The following is a 9,733-nucleotide window of genomic DNA, read 5'->3' on the forward strand; positions in this document are numbered from 1 at the left end:
TTGATGACTTCACCCGCTTCACTTGGGTATTCTTCCTCAGACTCAAATCTGAAACACCGCAGATTCTCATCAACTTCATGAAAGAGATAGAACTCCAGATCAAGCTGCCTGTAAGACGCATCCGTAGTGATAATGGAACCGAATTCTCTAACCATCCAGTCAACAGCTTCTTGGGGTTAAAAGGTATCACTCACAACTTCTCAGCTCCTTATACACCTCAACAAAATGGTGTAGTAGAGAGAAGGAACCGTACATTAGTCGAAGCAGCTAGATCCATGCTAACCTTCGCACACCTTCCTCTTTACTTCTGGGCTGAAGCCGTAGCAACTGCATGCTTTGTTCAAAACCGAAGAATCATGTGCAAACGTCTCAATAAAACACCATATGAGGGTCTCAACAACAGGAAACCAAATGTTCGTTTCTTTCACATCTTTGGGTGTAGATGTTTTGTGATCAATAACAGAGATCAGCTTAACAAATTTGCACCAAAGTCCGATGAAGGTAGTTTTCTTGGCTATTCTACGAACAAGGTTGCTTACTGGGTTCTTATCAGACGTACAAGGCTAATCATTGAGAGCTTCGATGTGAAATTCGATGATTCTTACATCCACAACACCCCTCCATCCAATGAAACCACTGCCATCATGGAAAGTGACATTTCTGCTTCTTCAGGTCCTCTAAACCTGGTTGTAGTCAATTATGATAATCTTTTCGACCATGATGGAACTGCAAAACTATCCGAAGTTCTTGTGTCGCCAACTGCTCAACAACAACACGTTGATCTTTCTGGTCCGTCTCTATCCGAAGTAGCATCTCTCAATACTTTCACCTCTTCGGTTGAGGGGGAAAGCTGTACTCCGGATCAAGCAACAACCATCGAGGTTCCAGTATTTGATGATGCTCAATCTCCTCTCCTCAGAAGATCACTACCATCAAACATATCTTCGAATTTGGATGATGAAATCATAAAGACCATTGACACTCGAACCGATTCAAGAATCATTTCTCTCCCATCAGCAGTCCAGGGGGAACCTTCTCAGGTTCCAGAGGAACTCCCATCAACAATCTAAGGGGAACCTCTCCAAGCTGCTCAAGAAAATTTCATTCTCACTCCAACAAGACAAGATAACTCTGTAGGATGTTCTCAAATCCAGGAGGAACTGCCATCCCCATCCGAAGAAACCTTTGACATTGAAGACATTCCGTCTACCGCAACCGCTGACCATCTGATGCCTCGTCTACACGTATGGACGAAGGACCACCCACCAGGTCAAATCATTGGCAATCCGTATACAGGTATCCAGACTCGATCTGCCAAGGACTTATCTGACCATTGTCACTACGCAACATTCATGTCTAAAGTTGAGCCACGATCGATCAAAGAAGCATTATTGGAACCTGATTGGATTTCTGCAATGCAAGAAGAACTGGAAGAATTCGAAAGAAACAAAGTATGTCAACTTGTTCCCATACCGCAAGGCCATACTATTGTTGGAACAAGATGGGTGTTCAAGAACAAGTTAGATGAATCTGGTGCGATTATCAGAAATAAGGCAAGACTAGTTGCAAAAGGGTATAGTCAACTGGAAGGTGTTAACTATGACGAAACATATGCTCCGGTGGCAAGAATGAAAGCAATCCGAATCTTTTTAGCATATGTTGCCCACAAAAACATCAAGGTACACCAAATGGATGTTAAGAGTGCTTTTCTCAACGGGGAATTGAAAGAAGAAGTTTACTTGCAACAACCTCCCGGGTTTGAAAATATTGAATTCCCTGATCATTGCTACAAGCTTCAAAAGGTAGTCTATAGTCTGAAGCAAGCTCCAAGAGCTTGGTACGAGACTCTTTCTGAATTTCTAGTCTCTTTAGGCTACAAAAGAGGAGTGATTGATCCCACATTGTTTAGAAATGCAAACGGTGACCACCTTATGCTTGTACAAATATACGTGGATGATATCATGTTTGGATCGACTGATCAAGGAATGGTGAATGATTTTGCTAAGCTCATGACAAACAAATTTCAAATGAGCATGAATAGATAGAGATTAACTTCTTCCTAGGTCTTTAAGTCAAACAAATTCAACAAGGGATATTCATTCATCAAGAGAAGTACACCACTGAACTTTTGAAGAAATTATCTATGGACAACTGCTCCTCGAATAAGGTCCCTATGGCCTTCAGATATAAGATCTCTGCTGATCCCTTTGGCGAATCTGTGGATCACAAGACTTATAGAGGCATCATTGGCTCTCTTATGTACCTCACCGCAAGCCGATCAGACATTTTCTTTGCTACTGGTGTATGTGCAAGGTATCAGGCTGATCCAAAAGTGTCACACATGACTGCATCCAAACAAATTCTCCGGTACCTGAAAGGAAGCAAATCTCTTGGTCTATGGTACCCCGCAGGAAATGATTTCAGTCTGCAAGCTTTTACCGATGCGAATCATGCTAGATGAAAACATGATCGAAAAAGTACATCTGGTGGATGTAAATTTTTGGGAGGTAGACTCGTCAGCTGGTCCTCAAGAAAACAAAGTCGTGTTTCTTTGTCTACCGCAGCCAGTTGTTGTTCTCAAGTTTTATGGATGAAAACACAACTGTTAGACTACGGATACAGAATGTTGCAGATATCAATCTACTGTGATTCTGAAAGTGCCATAGCAATTTCTAATAATCCTATTCAGCACTCCAAGATGAAACATATTGAACTAACGTATCATTTCATCAAAGACCACATTCTGAAAGGTAACATCGAACTCATCTTTGTCCCTACTCATGAAGAGATTGCTGATGGCTTTACAAAAGCACTTGACTCTACCAAAATCAATGCGTTCTTACAAATGCTAGGGATGATGAATCCGGACCGTCAATTCTTCTTTAATTGATAGGTACCACAGACCCTCTTAGTCTCCATTGCGGTCCTAGCTGAAAAACGTTTATAATAGATGGTTTTGGTATATCTTGTGTACCGCAGTCTATGAACCGCAACCATATGTTATATGTATCTTTCATGGGACTTTATTGCTTATTGCTACTAACTTTTTGTACAAGTGCTCTTCTCAGTTTCTCCCACTGCAGTCATCCGCAATGACAAAGAAGCCATCCACAATGATGTGTTCATCCGCAGTTACATAAATTGTTTCTCAGACTGATCTTCCTTTTTCAAATCAAAAATAGTATGCTATTTAATGATCCTTCATTAAATAAAACATTAAATAAAAACACTCCATTGAGATACTGTCTCATTCTTTTTCTCTAAACCTCGTGTCAGACCTATTTTAGGTATGATGACAAAATAAAAGATTTTCCAAATCAAATCCTCTAATATGTCTTTTCCTAATACCCCAAACCATCACATCCGTTACAACATCTACTTTATCCAACAGATTTTTCTCACCCCCTCCACACGTTCTCAAGACGTGATACAACATCTAAGATTTCATTAAATGCAGAGTTCTTTTCTGGTTAATCCCAATTTCAATCTTTATCCCTTTTTGTCAATCTGTGGCTAAGATTAAAGATGCTAATTCAAAGATAAACCCAAACGTTTTTACCCAATTTCACTTAGGTAAAAAAGGAAAAACGTTTCCCGCTCCATTAAACCACCATAAAACCCTTTTCTTCACCACAAAGAAACGTTTATGCTCTCAAAATCCTTAATCCTTTTCTGCATTCTTCAAGCTCTCTCAAACTCAACAATGGTGAAATCCGGTGTGTCAAAGGAACAATCAAAAGCCTCTAGATCAGTAAACCCAACTGGTTCAGACTCTCCCAGAATTGCCTCAAGAAATTTCAGGGCCATCTTCGAAGAACAACCCTCATATAATGCTCCCAACAAACTCATGATCAAATTTCTAAAAAATCACCCTCTGTCTGGTCCCTTTGACGCCTTCACAGATGTTGTTCCAATCTCAACTCTCTTTAAATGTGCTTTTTCTACCTATCGCCCAATTGATAACCCCCAATAAGTTCACCTAAACCTTATTAACGATTCTTTGGTAATTCTATCCAAAGAAAAGTTTCTTACTGCCATTTGAAGCCGAAGTGTTTCTTTTATTGGATCTTCTACTTGCTCATGGTGACCTCCTTCTTTGGGTGATTATGACTAGTTTGAAGATTTGGATCTTATCTTTTCTGCTTCATTGGTTGTGCTTTGAAGCTGAAGACCTTCATTTTAGAGATTCATGGCCAGTTTTAGACTTCACAGACACTTCAGAGTTTCAGAGACATTTCAGCACTTGATTTCATTTTATTACCACACTTGCTAGTCGGACTATTGTATTATAGCCTTGTATCACTTATTGTATCTCTCATCATTTGTAAGCATTTAGGGAGAGAATGTTGGGGCATGTAAATGCTCCACAAATAATGAGTGATAGTTAGGTTATATTTTCCCTTTATTGTATTTATGGTGTAAATACTCTCCCTCTTATATAAAGCGAGAGTTGGTCATATCTTACTTTTTAGCTAGCTCATTTCTTTTTCTTAGTAAAATTACACTTCTCACAATGTAATTCTAGAGAGAGAAAGTGGTGGGTTCTCCCCACCTAGGGAGAGTTTCTCTCCCACCATGTTCTTCATGAAATATATTATTATTAACTCTTGTTCTTAGTCTTTTCTTATGAACTCATAATATGTTCTTCGTGTTCATACTTCCAAAAACACAACTAATCTCAAGATATCCTTCTTCCGCATTCACCGTTCGTTATAAAAATGGGTTCCAACAAAGGTAAGCCTAACAGACGAGGAGAAGAGGACTGCGAGGTTCCACTAATCGTGTGTGTTATCCAAGGCTGTCGAGTATACGAAGGGCGCGTTGGCCTACTTCGCAATATGATTTATTTGGACCTTACTAGCAATGCTAGTGGGCCACTAAGGCCTAACAGAATGTAGTTTCCATTGAGGGTCCCTTAAGCATGTAATTGGGTCACAGTAGGCCCAAATAACATATATTATTATTGTTAGGCCCAAAAGTCATGTTAATGGGTCACGAAGGCCCAATAAGCATGATTTGAATCTTTCAAGCCCAAAAGTTTGAATATTTACTCTTTTTATGTATGGTATAATTGTCGGAAGGTCTGATTGATCAATTGTTAAATAGTCAAGGCACGAAGTTTGTTGATTGTTTTATAACGATATTTAAATTAATGAAAATATATGCACATTTTTACATTCTAAATTCCTAGTTAGGATTTTGGTATTTTTGACCTAATATCTTAATAATAAGCTAATTGACTCAAAATATTGGTTTGACCTTTCAGCCATTCTTTAAGGAAAATGACACTTTTAGTCCCTTTTTATGAAAAAATGGCATTTTAGGTCCTTAAACTATTTTTCTTGATATTTTGACCCAAGACTTATTTAAAAGACGTTTTCAGCCCAAAGTTTACTTTTTGGCAGTTTCAGCCCCTTTAGTACAAAGATTTTCATTTATAGTCCAAACTTTCGCAACTTTCACAAATTTGACCCAAAATCCAAAAACTTTGCATTTTTAATCCTTTTTGGCAAAAAGGGTAATTTTAACCCCTGAAATAGATTTATTTATCTTTTTACCCACTATTTTGAGAAATTTACCATTTCAGCCCCTTAAAACCCATTTTTTTCACAAATTTGGGCCTATGGGCCGAAAAGCCCAAAGTTTGGCCCAATATGCTACAATTTACATTTTTATTCCTTTGAAGAGCATAATACTCATAAAAAAAATTTATTTTAACTGTTTTGACCCTTTTGGTCCTTATAAAAACCATGAATGACAACCTTTATCCCAACTTTTATTTATTTGACAAAATAGCCCAAAAATGAGTTTTATGTTGTAACATGCTTATTATAACCTTATATGATAATTTTTCTTGACTTGTTAAGTGTAATACATCCTAGATCACGTATCTTTCCTCCTTGAGCTATAGGTTTCGAGATTTCTTTCATTTTTGGCACATATTTACCACATAAACACATGAAATCACACATAACGTACAAATACACATAGATATACACATTTTACTTGTATTCTTCCCCATAAAACTTGTGAAAACCGAAAATAGAGGGGTATGAACTCACCTTGCTTTGATGTTCACGGTTTTGAAGAAGGAAATGGAAGAGTTTGATGCTATTTTCAGCCATAGCAAGCTTCCTTAAATGGATCTCGAACTTAGGATGTTTCTAAGATGATCATGAGTTTGCATGAGTTAAGAAGAGAATTTTGATAAAACAAAGAAACTAGATCATGGATCTAAGCACAAACTTACCAAGAATGATGATTTCTTATGGAAGAACCCTCTTGAAATGCCCTAGATCTCGAAATTTTGATGGAGTACTGAAGGTATTCTTGAGAGAGTTTGGAAAGGTTAAGGAATGAATTATGTGTGTGTGTGTGTTGATGCTCTCGGCTGAGAGTAGAAGAAGAGAGGGGAGAGAGATAAAATGAGTTAACATGCATGGAAGTATGGGATTTGTGCATGGGTTTCCAATGGACAAATATGAGGTGTCTTTCCCTCACAATTCTTCATTTCTTCCTTTTTATTTATCTACTTTTTACTTTTTTTTTAACTAATAGGGCCGAGATAGAGAGAAGGAAGAGAATGGCTTGGGCCTTTTGTGCTTGAGTCAATCATATGAGGCCCAATTTGATGATTTTCGGCCCATTGGGCTTCTAGGGATGTTCACGGCCCAAATTAGCATAAAGGAATGGATTTGAGTCCATTAAAGATATTTGAATTTGCTATGGCCCAATAAGGCCCATTAAAGATAACCTAGTCCATTTTAGGCTTATAAGGCCTAAAAGGTAAAGTCTCTTGAAAGTGGGTCCGATGAGAGCCCCTTTAAGAGTTCTAAGCCCAAAATAGTCAAATTGGAAGTTTATTGGCTCATTAGGCCCAATAAGGAAATCCTAGTCCATATTGGACTTAAACCGGGATTTCCAGGATTTCCAACCTTTTGTTGACCATTTGAGTGTTTTCATAGAGTGTTTGATGGAATTTTGTTGTCATTGAATAAGCACCATACATGCTTCCAAGTTTTAGTTACAATGTTATCCTTATTAAGTGTTTACAAAGCATCAAAATTTCTAGTTGTGACATTTAATACCACATAGACAATATTGTTTATGTAATAAAATATCAATCAAGTGTTTCCCTCCCTTCTTGAGGTCGATGGTTCAAGTCTTGTCTGGGATAGAGGTGGATTAAAGAGTAATCTAGAAGTAGACTAGATTTGTTGTTCAAAAAATCTCCAAAATAATGACTTTATACAATAGAAATAGTAGTTTCAAAGTATAAATTCCGTCCTTGGGAATGGTCCTAATGCAAGAAAGCATCAACATAAATTGTCATCCTTAAGTGAAGCTTAGATTTATGTCATTGGTATTTGAAAGTGTAGAAGTTCTAGGTTATTGGGTGTACACATGAAATATTAGTTGGTAGTGGATGCGACGTAAGATGGAAAAGAAAAGGGTGTGTGTTGTGTGGGTACATGATGGTCCTTATAATTTAGTCAAATAAGTAATGAAAATTCTAAAAAAACAAATGGTAAAATAGTCATTTTCATGGATTAGGGACTAATTATACAAGAAAATAAAAACATTAGGCACTGAACTTGTGGTGTTTTTAAAGCACATAAACCATTTAATTTAGTCTAATAACCATAAAGAATGACAAAACTTTATCTAAAATTTCATATGAATATAACATGTTTATCATCATAAAACTAAAAGCCTTAGACTTCATTTAGTTACGAGAAAATGGAGTGTTTTCCTTGAAAAAATAATTCTAAGAAAAGTAAGAATTTTGAAAACTTATTTAGTTAACATTTTTCAAAAAATTTCCAAAAAATATGAAAATCCAAAATTACATAGAAATTGGAATTGAAAAAAATAGTAAATATTGTTTTTCCATATTTTTCGAACTCTAAATTTTTTCTAAAATGCACATACAAACTCATCTCCATCCATACCCCCAAACCCTACTCGCCCCGCCCCAGCCCACCCCTCATCTCATCTCACCCCAATACACCCCATATGACTCCATCCCACCCATATCCCAATCCACCTCAGCCACCCACCACACCCACCCGTTTAACATCTTAGGCTGAACTTTGTTATATTAAACTTACATACATAAAATAGGTAAAATTTAAAATTAAATAAAAAAAATAATAGATAATGATATATTATTAATTACATAAATATTTAAGTACAAATATTTATGTAATTAAAAAAATTAGAAGAAAGGATAAAAGTGTACATTTGATAAAAGATAGGTTTGACTACATGAACTAAGCAAACTAAGTGCATATGACTTAAATGTGTTAAAATATAGACGTGGAGGACCATACATGAAATGTGTGAGATTTCAAGATGGAATTTCGGAGAAATGGTATCACATAGTTAAATTATGACCGTGGTGGAACTAAATAGTGGAGTATATAAAGGAGGTGTTCTTCCCAATTATATAATAACACTTTAATTGTGGTTGAAATCATAATTTGGTATTAGAATTAATATTTAAAGTAATATAAAGTTTTTGGGTGTTATTTTGAATATTTTGGGACTTAATTGAGATATAATAATGCTATTGGGGCTTATTTGTGACCATGTTCGACTATTGGTAAAGTTTGGAGAGTTTGTAAGTCATATGAGAAAAGTACAATGTTTAAAGGAGTAAAATTAACCCATTTCATTATTTGAGTTGTGTGTTGAAAGAACACGAGCCGTGCGTTCGTTCAATTATTTCATGTCACAAAAAATTGTTTTGCTCATAATTTTTTCATACGAACTCAAAATCATGCATAGTTTTTGCATATGTTTTAACATAAGGAAGATTTTGATACCATAAAATTTCAAATTTGTAAGTAAAGATATTAATAAGATACTTAATACGACATTAAATAGGATTTTGACACACATATTAATCCGCATAGGTGACACTTGAGTTCCCAACTTATTCTTGAAGAGAAAGGGAGACATTAGAGTATTTTCACTCCTTTAAAGGTTAAGAGATATAATTTTTGGACTTAGGCGAGTACATACCCAGAGTACATGTCCCCTACTTAAACGTTAAGAGGTATAAAATTTGGGAATGTAATGTGATTTAAGGAAATGGTTATGTATAATATTTGTTACTTTGAAAAAGGTTTTTTCAAAATATTGTAGGAAATCTAGACTTAGGATTTGGGTTATTGTATTCCATTCCATAATTGGATTTTGGTATTACTCACGAGGATTCCCAATCCTAAAGTTATTATACTAACATGTACTTGAAAGATCTTTATACTTAAAAATCATTATACGATGATATTTGCTAGATAATATATGATCCCAAAGGGTGACACTAACAACAACTTGATGTAAATATATTATTTATAAGAATTTGATCATTGAAAAATATTTATATTTTTGTATTTAATGGGAAAATTATTATTTTATGAAAATAATATTTTACCAACATATAGAGAATTATTGTTTCTATGAAATAATAATAAAATAAAACCTTAACTACTTCAATTCATATGGTATGAATATATATATATATATATATATATATATATATATATATATATATATATATATATATATATCATGTACATTTATTTGGTCACTTTGAGTATCATTTAGCTGGCACATGTAACATCTAGTTACAAGATTGAGTGAAAGATAAACCAAGGCCCCATATTCCTCACTAAAACTGTAGGTCCCTTTGTAAGATGGGAGGTTGGCTTGTTTGACTTGTCACACA

Source organism: Lactuca sativa, chromosome 9 (genome assembly GCF_002870075.4).
Source record: "Lactuca sativa cultivar Salinas chromosome 9, Lsat_Salinas_v11, whole genome shotgun sequence".
Lineage (NCBI taxonomy): Eukaryota > Viridiplantae > Streptophyta > Magnoliopsida > Asterales > Asteraceae > Lactuca > Lactuca sativa.